This window comes from Acinonyx jubatus, chromosome B2 (assembly GCF_027475565.1).
Source record: "Acinonyx jubatus isolate Ajub_Pintada_27869175 chromosome B2, VMU_Ajub_asm_v1.0, whole genome shotgun sequence".
Classification (NCBI taxonomy): Eukaryota; Metazoa; Chordata; class Mammalia; order Carnivora; family Felidae; genus Acinonyx; species Acinonyx jubatus.
The window spans coordinates 47,528,870-47,544,646 of NC_069385.1; positions in this window are offsets into that span (position 1 = coordinate 47,528,870).

Here is a 15,777-nt window from a genome sequence, read left to right on the forward strand (position 1 = left end):
AAAATGATCAGAACATTAATTTTCAGTATTGAGAAATTCAGTTGAAAAGAGACTAAACTATTCCTTGTTGGAAACAAATTTTAAAATGATACTCAGTGACCTGTTAGAGGTGCTAATTTGGGAATATCTTTAGAAATCTCCCTTCTAATCCAAATGTTGCTGTTTATCACTAGTTAGGACTCACAGAACATTTTAGAGATTTCAGCTCAAGTGTTTAAATGTCAAGGTCAAGGCTTCTTTGTAATCTCTTTCCACTTAATCAGTGTGTGCATTCTTCACATCCTCTGGCGAAAGACTTGATGAAGTTTGAGAGAATTGATGAAATAAGTCTGACTTGGGGAAGGATTTGGAAGAAAAGGTGGTGACAGACTTCTGAACTATAAAAGTAGTTATTTGAATAAGCAAGAGCATTAGGTTAAAATGAAAACTAAAACTACTTAGATTTGATTTGAAGCTACTGAAAAAAAGCTTTGAAATTCCAGAATCATTAAGCATGCTTTGAAAAGACTGTCTTCTCTCTTTACTCAGATGTCAGTTATGTACTGTTTAAACAAATCAACTGAGCCCGATGGTTAGTGGAACCACTGGTGGAAAACCACATTAAAGTTGGCTTTACATTTCTATAGTATTAAATATATATATTTTTTGCTTTTTTACTTGTTTTAGATCCGGAGTCCATATAACTATAAGACAATATATGATGCTTGAAATTCATATAATTAAGACATAGTTTAATTAAGTAATATATTTGGCATGGTCATTGATTTAAAAAGTGTAAAGGAAGGATGGTAATTATTCAATCTACCTATTGAAAAACAAGTGGCTCCTAATGTCTCTTGGTCAGTTTTCTTCCACTGAAAATGTTTCATACTAGGTATCTTTCACTATATATCATTTTAAGGTGGAATGTCAACTGAAAACAGAAAAGTGCCAGTGGACCCCATTTAGCCCACCTTTTAGAACCGTTATTCTCTATCCTACTAATAGAAAAGTTTTGGTGTGAGGACCAAAGATGTATTACACTTTTTGAAAAGCATATGCTCTGCATTGTTTAGAATAACACAGTAAGTGGGAATGCAAGCTGGTGCAGCCACTGCGGAAAACAGTATGGCGGTTCCTCAAAAAACTACAAATAGAACTACCCTATGACCCAGCAATTGCACTACTAGGTTTTTATCCAAAGGATACAGGTGTGCTGTTTCAAAGGAACACATGCACCCCAATGTTTATAACAGCACTATCAACAACAGCCAAAGTATGGAAAGAGCCCAAATATCCATCGGTGAATGAATGGATAAAGAAGATGTGGTATATATATACAATGGAGTATTACTCGGCAATCAAAAAGAATGAAATCTTGCCATTTGCAACTACGTGGATGGAACTGGAGGGTATTATGTTAAGTGAAATTAGTCAGTCAGAGAAAGACAAATATCATATGACTTCACTCATATGAGGACTTTAAGAGACAAAACAGATGAACATAAAGAAATGGAAACAAAAATAATATAAAAACAGGGAGGGGGACAAAAGAGAAGAGACTCAGAAATATGGAGAACAGCATGTTCCTGGAAGGGGTGTGGAAGGGGGGATGGGCTAAATGGGTAAAGGGCATTAATAAATCTCCTGAAATCATTGTTGCACTATATGCTAACTAATTTGGATATAAATTTAAAAAAAAAGAATGGCAGTAAATATTCTCTCTACATCCCTTAGGAAGAGGAAAATCTCATTTGTTTCTTTATTATGGTTTGTTTACTGGAACTACTAAAAAGAACATGTGCATAAACATATACTCTTTTGACCATAATAAAAAATACTGCTAATTTAGAAACTCTGGCAATGTGTAGATCTGGAAAGTGTGTATAACATGAAACCTAATAATTCACCTTTATGAGTATTTACAAACATTCAGATCAGTGAAAAACTGGAAACAACAGAATGTATAAGGACTGTGGTACATTCAAATGATGCAGTACTACATGGCAGTAAAAACCAACAAACTACAAGTATGGACATTAATTAGGATGAATGTGAAGAGACAGTATTGAAAAAAAAAAACAAATGATAGAAAAAAGCATGGAGTACAATTTCATTTTTATATGTTCCAGACCTACATTTAAAACAATAAATTTGGGGCGCCTAGGTGACTCAGTCTGTTACGCCTCCAACTCTTGATTTTAGCTCAGGTCATGATCTTGTGGTTAGTGACATTGAGCCTTGTGATGGTCTCTGCATTGATGGCACGGAGCCTACTTAGCATTTTCTCTCTCCCTCTCTCTCTGCTCCTGCTTCTTTCTCTTTTTCTCACTCTATCTCTCTCAAAGTAAATAAATAAACTTAAAAGAATAGTTAAAAATATTTTAAAACTTGAAGGTTCAAGTATTGAACCAATAATAAAAAGGAGAACATAATTAACACAATATTATTGTGTTAACATATTTAACATAATTATGTTATGTTATGTTATGTTATGTAACATATTTAACATAATTATGTTATGTTATGTTATAATTATGTTATGTTAACATAATTAACACAATATTTCCACCCTTTCGAGGGTGGAAAGATTAATGAGTTCGACTGAGGAAAGGGGTCATGAATAACACTGATAAAATGCCATTCTAATACTGGATGGTGGATACATGTGAAATTTTATTGCTTTTCTTTCTGTATTTCACATATATTAAAATGTATATATTCACTATCATATGAAAAACAACCTTTAAAAATTCAACTAAAATAAAATTTTTCAAAAAAAAACCCCACTTATTTTAGTAAAAGGCTGTCCAGGAATAGATCTTTGGCAACCTTAAGATCATCAACACTCAAGCACTGTGTTTAACCATTCAACATCTCTGACTTCATAATTCAGAAAACAAAGAGTAAGGATGACAGGAATAGATAGACAGGAGGTTTGAAGCAGTTTAGTGGAAAACCTACTAAAGGTAGATTGCACTCAATTTATGACAACTAACATTTCCTGGACTCGTTGTTAATCAAAGTAACAAAATGACACCAAAAGTTGTTTTAACGAGACCGGCTGGAAATGGTGTGAACGATTATTTGAATTTGGGGACTAGAGGGTACAAGACCAGTTTGTAGCAGCAATTATAGTATGAGTATAAATAAAGAAGGATCTTAGTGAGGGTGAGGGTAGTGGCACAGTGGACTTGGAATAAAAAAGAAAAACCCACCAAAACTAAAAAGCAAAAACTACATTCACACCCTGAAGCAGAAAAGGAAAGAATATGGTTTTAACAATAAAAGTGAGTAGTTAAGATTAAAAAAAAAGTTCAGTTCTGACTTCAGATATTAAATGCAGGTAACCCAGAGTATAGGGAAATCAGCAATAAAAAAACATAAATTCAGAAAGAGTAAGTGTTATTTAGAAAGTTTGTCTCCTTTTAGACTTTGAATAGAAAAAGCAAGTGAATTTTTTTTGAATGAGCAAATCCCTTTATTTTTATTTATTTTTTAATTTTTAAAATATGAAATAAAGTGAATTTTTAAAGAAACGTTTTAGGAATGTAGCAGTGTACAATTTCTGGTTAGTAGGTGATGACACCAACATTAGTCAGCCGAATATGTCCCATAGAGTTGAGGTTGGTGATATGTCTGTTAATTCAGACTAATGCCTATATATGCACAATTTTTAAAACTTGAGAGCAAATGAATATGTAGCTCTGCATCTGATGACATTATGGGGATAGTGATCTCTATATCTTCACTATAAAAACAGATTAGTGGTGGTAAATATATTAGCCTAGATTCCATGACCGTGTGGTAATAAATGGTCATTCATATGTGTTTTCCACACTGTCATTCTGTTACTGTTCATTCTTCTTTACGAGTGAATTCACACTGATCTGTAAAGAAGGGAAACATGTTTTGGTCAAATGTTAGACTTTGTAAATACTAAATTTATTTACAGCATATGAGATAATCATATCAGCAAGTACAGAGAAATGTGCTTTTCTGAAAGAAATTATGTACATGAAGCACTTAAAATAATGTTATTTCCTTCACTATTCTACATCACCAACATCAAATTGAACAAAGTAAATAACACTTTGCAACTATTCATGGTTTTTCCTTCTAACTGATTTGAAAGTTAAGGTCAGCAATCATTGTGTGTTTAAATGATAATGATTGGATGGCGAAAATTGATGTCATAAGACTGATGAGACAAAGACATTATCCATGTTACAGAACTTTATCATTTAATGACTTAGTGGCCAGTCACCGAGGTTTCCCTAATAGGTTAAAAAAAATAAACAGTAAAAAACAACAACACAACAATCAAAATCACTACATGATAGACCCATTTGAGTTAGGTGTTCTTTTATACCTGTGTGTGAATTAATTAATTGATTAAGCTAAATAGTGAATAGATAGATATTAAATAAATAAGTAAATAAATAAATAAGTAAATTCCAGATACAGTATTAGACACTGGACTATAACACTGAACAAAACAAAAACGTAAATGCATACACATACATATAAATAACAAGAAATAGTGTAGTAAAATTAATAAGTGAAATGGACTATTCCTTGAAAGGTGCAATGTACCAAAACTAGATAATCTTAATAGGTCTATATCTATTAAATAAATTTCATCAATAATTAATACCCTTCCAAAAAGAAAGCATCAGGACCAGATGGTTTAACTATTGCCCTCCTTCCGTTTTTTAATGAAGAAATGATACTAATTCCATGCAAACTTTTCCAGAAACTAAGAAAGGAAACATTTCCTAAATTATTCCAAGAGGCCAGCATTATTCTAATATCAAAACCAAATAAAAACATCACAAGAAAAAATAACTACAGATGAATATCTCTCATGAATATAAACAAAAATGTGAAATCTTCAGAATTATGTAGTGCTTATTTTGGATCATTTCACAAGAGATAACTTGGATAATTTAATTTCCTATCCTAGAGCCATAACCTACAGTCTCTGATATCTAATTTAATTTGCAATATCAAGATAAACTTTGATTAGAGAAATCAATCTGATGAGATTAAATCAAAGGCTTAAATATACGTCATATCTCTTTTGCAATTGAATAGCATATTCCTCTCATCACAACCAACCAATCCCCATTCGTTCATTATTGTTTTTCCATATTATTCAGTACTCTCTTGCATGCTTCTTCACCAACCTGAAGTATTTACTTCCTGCACTCTTTACTCTGTTTCTTTGAATTTATACTCTCCAAGACCTTCCTAACAGATTTTATAATTTATCAAAACCTAAATTTAACATAATCTGTCCTAACAGACTTCTCAATTTATTATAACAATTAGAACTTTAGCTTTACTAAATTTTGTCTTCTTGCTCTTCACTTTAAATTGGAAAAAATAGATCAAGAAAATAAGGAACTACAACAAATGGACAGCAACGTGCAGAAGAATGAAACTGGATCACTTTATTACACCATATACAAAAATACATTCAAAATGGATGAAAGACCTAAATTTGAGATAGGAAACCATCAAAATCCTAGAGAAGAGCACAGACAGCAACCCCTTTGACCTCAGCCATAGCAACTTCTTACTAGACACATTGCTTGAGGCAAGGGAAACAAAAGCAAAAATGAACTATTGACACTTGATCAAGACAAAAAGCTTCTGCACAGTGAAGGAAACAATTAACAAAACTAAAAGGGAGCCTATGGAATGAGAGAAGATATTTGCAAACGACATACCTGATAAAGGTCTAGTATTCAAATTCTATAAAGACCTTACCAAACTCAACACACAAAAAACAAATAATCCAATTGAGAAATGGGCAGAATAAATGGGTAGATGTTTTTCCAAAGAAAACATCCAGAGGGCTAACAGACATATGAAAAGATGCTCAACATCACTCATCATCAGGGAAATACAAATCAAAACCACAATGAAATATCACCTCACACCTGTCGGAATGGCTAAAATGAACAACAGGTGCTGGTCAGGATGTGGAGAAAGGGGATCCCTCTTGAACTGTTGGTGGGAATGCAAACTGTTGCAGCCACTCTGGAGAACAGTATGGAAATTTCTCAAAAAGTTAACAATACTACCCTCTGTAGTAGTACTACCCTAGTGTAGTAATTGCACTACAAGTTTTTACCCAAACGATATAAAAAGACAGAATCAAAGGAGCATAGACACCCCAATGTTTATAGCAGCATTATCAACAATAGCCAACCTATAGAAAGAGCCCAAAAGTCCATTGACTGACGAGTGGATAAATATTCCATATATATATATATATATACACACACACACACACACACACACATATATATATTCCATATATATATTCCATATATATATGTAATTCCATACATTCCATATATTCCATATATATATATATGTATATATATGTAATTCCAAATATATTTGGGATATTACACAGCCATCAAGAAGAATGAAATCTTGCTATTTGCAATGACGTAGATGGAGCTAGAGTGTATTATGCTAAACAAAGTAAGTCAGAGAAAGACAAATACCATATGATTTTACTCATATGTGGAGTTTAAGAAACAAAACAGATGAACATATGGGAGGCTGGTTAGAAGAAAAAAGATAGAGTGAAACAAACCATAAGAGACTCTTAAAGATAGAGAATAAACAATGGAGGGAGGTAAGTAGGGGATGGCTAGATGGGTGATCGGTATTAAGGAGGGCCCTTGTTATGATGAGCACTGGGTGTTGTTTGTAAGTGATGAATTACTGAATTCTATTCTTGAAACCAGTATTGCACTGCATGTTAGCTAACTGGAATTGAAATTAAATTTCGAAAATAAATAAATAAATAAATACTTATATAATGTTTACATTAAAAAAAAGAAAAGAAGGACCTAAAAAAAACCCTTAAAATATATTTGAGAATATGTGTTCTGAATCCATGTACTAAGGCACCAGAATATAATCAAAGAACATCTCAATTATGTTCAATATAATTTTGTGATAACTATTCTCCTATGGATTAAAGGGGAAAATCAGATTTCCACGTACAGGAGCAAAGTCAATGGAAAATATAGTGGAACCAGAAAATATGTCTCTGAAACATACATAAAATGCAAGAGAAATAAAAAGGAACAAGATGTACATTAAAGGCTCCTCTCTCTGATGATTGAAGATGGATCTGAAACTCTGAAGGAGTTTCAGCTACAGCAGCAATGACTTGACCACCCTAAGAAATCTGAGGAACAAACCCAGTATCAGAGAAAAGGAATATGGCTTGACTGAAACAGAATGGATGAAGTTATTTTAACTGGTTAACGTCACACTTACTGTAGGCTTTTAAAAAGTATATTGAATTACAGTTGACCTACAGTATTATAATAGTTTCAGGTGTATAACATAGTGTTCAACAATTTTATACAATCCTCGATGCTCACCATGATAAGTATAGTCACAATTGTCACCATACCAGCATCATTACAATATTATAGACTATATTCCCCTTATGCTGAACTTTTCATCTTTGTGACTCATTTATTTTATAACTGGAAGTTTGTACCTCTTAATCCCCTTCACCTATTTACCCCATGTCCCCACTCCTCTCCCCTCTGGCAACCAGCAGTTTGTTGTCTGTATTTATGAGTGTGTTTCTCTTTTCTTGTTTGTTTGTTCACGTAAAAAAACATGAGATCTTGTCATTTGCAACAGTCAACATGGAAGAGTAAGCTCTGAGTAAATGAAGACTTCTCAAGAGCCCTCTGGAAAAGTATGTGTTAATGAAATAAAATGAATTCCCCATTTGATAAATCCTTGATGCTTCTAATTTATCTACTCACTTAATGATTGATACAGAATGTTTTGTAATTACATGCTTATTCTGTTTTTTTGTAGTTCAGATTATCTCATTAACTTGTAAGGACTCTGATAATTGGATATACAATTTTTTGCACATTCTAATTTAAAACATTTTAACACATTTTAATACACTTTATTATTTTCTGCATATATTTTCCCTTTAAATAAAAAAATTTCAAACTTTTCAGCACCTGGATGGCTCAGTTGGTTAAGTGTCTGACTTTGGCTTAGGTCATGATCTCATGGTTTGTGAGTTCAAGCCCCACATAGGGCTCTGTGCTGACAGCTCAGAGCCTGGAGCCTGCTTTGGATGCTGTGTCTCCCTCTCTCTCTGCCACTCCCCCACTTGTGCTCTGTCTCTCTCTCTCTCAAAAATAAATAAACATTGAAAAATACTTTTAAATTTTTTCAAACTTTTTTATAAATAAAAATTCTCATAATTTTGTTTTATTTATTTTGTTATTTAAATATATTTTTTAAATTTTTAATTATTTTTGAGAGAAAGACACACACACAGTGAGAGTGGCAGAGGGGCAAAGAGAGAGGGAGACAGAAGCTGAAGCAGGTTCCAGGCTCTGAGCTGTCAACACAGGGCCCTATGTGGAGCTGGAACTCACAAACTGTGAGATCATGACCTGAGCTGAAGTCGGACGCTTAACCGACTGAGCCACCCAGGTGCCCTCTCATAATTTTAAATAATATAAATATATATTTAAAGTTAAATGATATAAGAACAATTAATGATTATTTAATATCAAGTAGAGGGATGAAATATTGTTTAGAACATTGTACTGAAGTTATCTATACCAAGCTTAATGGCATCTACCTTGAGTTATAGCTCAGATTTCCTATCAGGTCATACTTATTTTTTACTGTTCATTATACAAATTAGAAAATGATAGCACACAATTAATTACTAGTTGATGGGAATGACAACAAGTGTTTCAGAGATCTGACAGATATTTCTAAATATTCAGATTGGCCATGAACTGAGACACCAAGAACAAATTTCACCTGAAAGCCCCTGGACACTAAGTGGATAAGAATATCATCTGCAATACAAAAAACATATTTTCATGTTTGACTTGGGTGAGAAAAGTGAGACCCTGATTCATTTGGCTGTGGAAAGCTTTTATTGTTCTAGTCTATCACTTATATGTGGTGTTGAATATTCTCAAGAGTAATATATCATTAGTTAATTTCTTTGACAGTTGAAAATTTCATCAAGTTTAGGAAAGAAAAATCAATGTCTCAGCAATTTGCACTATAATTGGGTCTTAAAAAAATACTGTTTTCCTAAACTCAGCTTTAAAAATAACAATTTTCTTTCACACTATTTGAGATATTGACAAATCACTTAGAAAACTAACTTGAAATTTTATAAATTATCTTTCTTGACATTATCGAGTTCATAAGTAAAATGTTTTAAAATCTATTCCTTATTTTGAAAGCTCATGGAAGTATCTTTCCTTTAATGGCTTGTGTTCTATACTTACAGGAAGTAAAACCTATTTTCTATCTTTTATTTACAAAATGCATGGCAAAAATGTATTCCTTGTGACCGTAATTTTTATTATACTCATAATGTTCACTGTTTTATTCCACACTTCCTTAAAGTCAGAAGTCATATTGTTGACCTGTTACTATTTTGTCTGAAAAAGCCAGGTAAGGCTTGCAACTTTTTAAATACATTTGTTTGTTCCATTCCTTATTGCACTCCACTATGTTAGCCCAGTGTTCTTTTTTTCAGTTTACATTATAAGTGACAAAAATTATTAAAAATACTTTTCTCCTATAGAGTAGCTTTTCAGTAATAAACAGAAAAAATATTGTCATGTATATACTGAATCAATGTTGATATACATATTGAGTAATATTGGCATATATACACATATGTGTGTATATATGTATATATATGTATATATGTATATATATACACATATACATATATACATATATATATACATATACATATACGTATATATGTATATATATGTATATATGTATATGTACATATATATATGTATATACATACACACACACACACACACACACACACTGAATCAATGCCAAGAAATGATTCTACCTTTACCAGTCAGCAATCCTGAAAAGGAGACAACGTACTAGATCATACATGGAATAGTGATTGTTTTTTCATTGTATGATGTTGATTGCACACAAAATTCTATAGTGCTATTTCATAGATTTTTGCTAATTTTTTTCTATTCTTTGAATATATGCCATTAGTATTATATCTAATTTTATAAACATCTTATCTGCTTTATTTGCTTTATTTTCATCTTATTTGCTATAGGAAGTGAAAGTTTTAAAATTCTATCTTCATTGATGAAAGACCAGGGAAAATCTATTACTAGGACAATGAAATCCAATTTTCAAAAATTAACCCTCTTATTTCCATTATGCAATTTTATTTTTGACTGTTGAAAAATAATCACTTTTAAAGATTTATTTGACCTAACACCAGTTGACTCATGTTTTGTAATAAGCTTGGAGTCTTTTTGTGTCCATAATATTACTTTGAGTTCAAACATGTGCATTAATAACTTCATCATATGTTTTACTTCACTGAAATAACTTTAAGGCCGTTGAGTCATTTGGTGAAATTTTTATGTATAGCAGTACAACAGAAACACCACCGCTAACAATAAATAACACATAAGTGATATAAAATTGCTGGGTGGGCAAACTGCAACCTATTAACTGATCTTGCACAATCTGTGAAAAAAATTAATCACATACAGGATATCAGCCATTCATTATCTGCATTTTCTGCTGTTTCAGTTATTCACAATCAACTGCAGTCTGGAAGCAGATGATTCTCTTCTGACATAGTCAGAATGTCCATAATGGCATAATGTTAAGTCACAATTTCTACTCCAGTTACCTTACTTAATTTCATCACATAGGCTTTTTATCATCTTGCATTTTGAGTGCAGTACAATAAGATATTTTGAGAGAGAGAGATCACATTCATATAACTTTTATTACAGTATATTTTTTCTATTTTATTATTACTTATTGGTGTTAATCTCTCTGTACCTAGTTTATAAATTAAATTTTATCCTAGGTGTGTATATATAGGAGACAATTTAGCACGTATAGAGTTTAGTGCTATTTGCGGTTTTGGGCGCCACTGGGGATCTTGGAAGTATCTCCCATGGATAAGGGGGAGCTACTGTCGTTAAATGTTGGATTCCAAAAGTGCAAAACGTGTGTAGTGGGTTGAATAGTGTCTTCTCCAAATTCATGACCACATGGAACCTCAGAATGTGACCTTATTTGGAAATAAAATCCTTGCACATGTAATTAATAAAAATGAGGTCATACTGGATTAGGGTGACCCTATAGTTGACTACATTAGAAGATGGAAAGACAAACAACCATGTGGAGAGGGCCATGCAGAGACAGTGCCAGGGATGATGGAGAGATGCAGACAGATTCAAGATGTCTTTTAAAGGTGAAAAAGACCAACACTTTCAGATAAAAATGAGATATGAAAAATAAAGGATGAAAGAATTTATCCCTAGCAGACCTACATTAAAGATATTTGAAAGGAAGTTTTTTAGGTAGAAGGGAAATTACATCAGATTTACAGTTGGAAAAAGCATGTATGTTAGAGATGTTACACATGAAGTTAAAAGAAAAAAGATTATCGTATGTTATTTCCCTTAATACATTTAAATTTTTAAAATGTTTGTTATATTAAAAAATTGCATATAAGATTTAAGATATATGCAAAATACACAAAAACATTGAAGTATATATACTAAATACACAAAACTAAAATACATTAAAATAATGATATTAAAATGGGACATTAAATGAAACTAATATGTTTATACATTTTATATGTTTTATGAAGTGGAACAAGTTCTGAATGCATATTATAATCCCCATTGTAACCACTATACAAATATACAAAGAATTATACAAACAAAAATACAAAGAGTTATAGACATCATTCCAAGAAATGAATAAATAAATAAAATGAATGCTTATTTCCTTTAGCCAAAAGGAAGGCAAGAAAGGAAGAACAGAGAAATAAAAAACAGATGGGACTAAAATTAAACAAAATTAAAGAGTACAAGTAACATATAACTCTTTTTAAATTAAAAATCTCTAAATAACACATGATCAAGGAACAAATCACATGGGAAATAAAAATATATTTTGATTTATTTGGGAAATAAAAATATATTTTGATTTATTTATGAACTATAATAAAAATACATACTATCTAACTTTGTGGGAACAAAATATCTAACACTTTCCTCGAAAGGCAAATGTAAGCCTTAACTGTTAATACTAGGAAAAATGAAGGTTTAAAAACCATGATCTAAGCTTTTTCCACAAGAAAATAAAGTGGGGAGAGAAAGAAAGAAAATAATTGACCTAATGAAGCAGAGAGAAGAATATAATGAAATGCAGAAAGCAAAAACAATAAACAGGTAAACAATAGAAAAAGTTTTTTAAATATCTCAATTTTTGTGTTTTCAAAGTTTAATTGGTAAACTAATGGCTAGACTAATAAAAGAAAAAAGGAGAAAGAAAACACAAATTAATAATAGCAGGAATGGTTAGATGGGATGTCACTGTAAATCCTAGAAGTATAATGAAGATAGTACTTTATGGTAATAAATTAAATAAATGATGAAATTTACAGATTTATTGAAATAAATAAATTACTAAAAATATAGCAGGAATGGAAAATCTAAGTAGCTCAATATATGTTAAGTGCTTAAATTTATTATAAAATGTATTTACAGAAATATCCTAGATATAGAATATTTCACTCATGAAATTTCTTTTTAAACACTGGAAGTTAACCTGAGAGACCATCAACAAGAAATAGATTAATAGATTTTGATTATATTTATGTAATTGAACATTGCTGAACAGTAAAAATAATGAACGAATATACAACCATTGTGGATGAGGCTCAAAAATGAGGGGTGCCTGGGTGGCTCAGTCAGTTAAGTGCCAGACTCTTGGTTTTGGATCAGGTCATAGTCTCACAGTTTGTGAATTCAAGCCTCACATAGGGCTCTGCGCTAATAGTGTGGAGTCTGCTTGGGCTACTCTCTCTCTCTCTCTCTCTCTCTCTCTCTCTCTCTCTCTGAACGCCTCTCTCTCTCTCTCTCTCTTTCAAAATAAACTAATTAAAAACAACTTAAAAAAGCTATGTTGATGCAAAGGAACAAGATACAAAAGAATATATAATCTTTGATCCCATTTATGTGAATTAATTAATTAATTTAGTTATTTTGAGAGAGAGAGAGAGCACAAGCTAGGGAGAGGCAGAAAGAGGGAGAGACAGAATCCCAAGCAGGCTCTGCACTGTTGACACACAGCCAACATGGGGCTCAAATTCTGGATCAGTGAGACCATGACCTGAGCCAAGATCTAGAGTCCTATGTTTATCTGACTGAACCACCCAGCCACTCCTGTATGAATTTCAAGAACATATAAAATTGATCTTTATAGGTAGAGTTGAGAACAGTGATTTGTTGTGGGGTTGGAGGTGGTAGAGGTGGAGATTGATTGGAAGTAAGCACAAATGGACTTAAGTTGATGGAAATGGTCTTTGTTTCTATTGTAGTTATATATTGCATATATTTATCAAAGCTCATTGCTTTATATGCTGTACATTGCACTGCATGTAATTTTTATCTCAAATAATAATTACATGAAGTGACTCATAACATGAGATTGCCTTTTATGGAAGGACTATACATATGAAAGTAAAGAAATTAAAATAGGAACAAATGGGGCATCTGGGTAGTTGGTTAAGTGTCGGACTCTTGATTTTGGCTCAGGTCATGTTCTCATGGTTCATGGGATCGAGCCCTGTGTTGGGCTCTGGGCTGACAGTGCTGATCCTGTTTGGGATTCTCTCTCTGCCCTTCCCCTGCTCAAGCTCTCTCTCTCTCAAAATGACTAAATACAAATAAAAAATATAAATTTGTAGGAAAATGAATATAGAAACAGATTTTTCTAAAAAAAAATGATTAGTTTAGACACAGGTCAAGGCATGTGTGGGTTAAATAGGCAGAATTTTAGGAATCATGCATATGAAAATTAATCTCAAACTATTGATTGAACTTTTGAAATAAAATATTTTGCAATTATTACACTTGAATACAGACAAATACTCCTGGAAATCGCTTGGGAAATATAACCAGGAAGTACCTTTGTGGTCTTTTGGCACCAAGGAATGCAAAATTATTTCCTGTTGCCTTATTCCATTTTATGGGAACATAGGTTAAGGCAGTTCTTCAGATGATCATATATATCCTTATCAAGGAAATCAATAATGCTTAGTTGAAAGAGTGTTTTTTTCTCACTCTGCTCAGTGAGTGTGAGGTACTCATTTTTATTTTACTGATAATATCTGATTTTGCTTGTAGTTAAGAGAAGTGGTAAGATTAACAGTATAAATCATTTTACAATTGAAGAGAAAAATAAAGTTTTCTAGAGAGCTTTTAGTATCATGATTTCATTTTTCAATATAACTTCAAAAATAAAAATAAAAATTTCTGTCTGTGCCAATGATACCACGTTAGGAAGACTATTTCAACAAAAAAACAGAATGTAATAATAAATTATTAACTCAGATTTTGTAGTGAATTATAGCTATTTCCATGAAAATTGTGGAGTTATTGCTGAATTGGAATGAAGTGTATGTTTTTTTGTGGGAGACACATTTTTTTATGCTTTAAGAAATCTAATAATCTCTGTATTTCATCGATCCAAAAATACAATTTAGTGATAAAATGTGATGTTCCTTCATCTTTGTTCTAGGCATGCCTTCCTCCCCATAATCCACACAAATTTGAGAATCTACAACATGTCCTGTGAATTAAATCTCAGGTTCAGTGAGTGTGATAATACTAACACATATCAAGGGAATTGCTTGATTTATCTTAAAAACACTAAAATCACATTCATCAGTACATGCCAGAATGCACCATTCATATTATTTCTTTATATTTTTTTCTTATAATGAAAACTTTTAAGATCTACCTACTGTCTGGGCAACTTTCAGATATACACTACTTTGTGAACTATAGTCACCATACTGTACATTTCATCCCCAGAACTTATTCATCTTATGAGTGGAAGGTTGTACCTTTTGACCATTTTCATCCATTTCCCCAACTCCATACCTCCCACCTCTGGCAACTAACCAATCTGTTTTCTGTTCTTTGAGTTCAGTGTTTTTTAGATTTTACATATAAGTGAGATCATACATTACAGAAAGACAAATAATGTCTTTCTGTCAGATATTTCACATATGTCCTCAAGGTCCTCAAGTTGTCCCAAATAGCAGGATTTCCTTCTTTTTATCACTGAATAGTATTTGTGTGTGTGTGTGTGTGTGTGTGTGTGTGCGTGTGTGCGTGTGTGCGTGTGTGTACATATACCACGTTTTCTTTATTTATTCTTCCATAAATGTAAACATAGGTTTTTCCATGTCCTGGCTATTGTGAATATTGAAATGAACATAAGGGTGTAGATATCTTTTTGAGATAGCAATGTTGTTTCCATTGGATCCATATACACAAGTGGAATTACTGGATCATATAGTAGTTCTATTTTCAAGTTCTTAAGAAACTGTTTTCCAAGTGGTTATACCAATTTACCTTTACACCAATAGCACACACATCCTTTACTCCACATCCTTACCAACATTTGATATCTCTCATCTTTTTAGTAACAGTCATTCTAATAGGTTTTAGGTGATATCTTATTGTAGCTTTGATTTGCATTTCCCTGATGATTAGTATTGTTGAGCACTTTTTTCATGTACCGGTTGGCCCTTTTTATTCCTATTTGGAAACATTTCTATTGAGATCCTCTTTTTTTTTTTTAATTTGTTGTTATTACTGACTTTGGTTGTTTTATGTTTCAAGTTTTTATTTAAATTCTAGCTAGTTAACA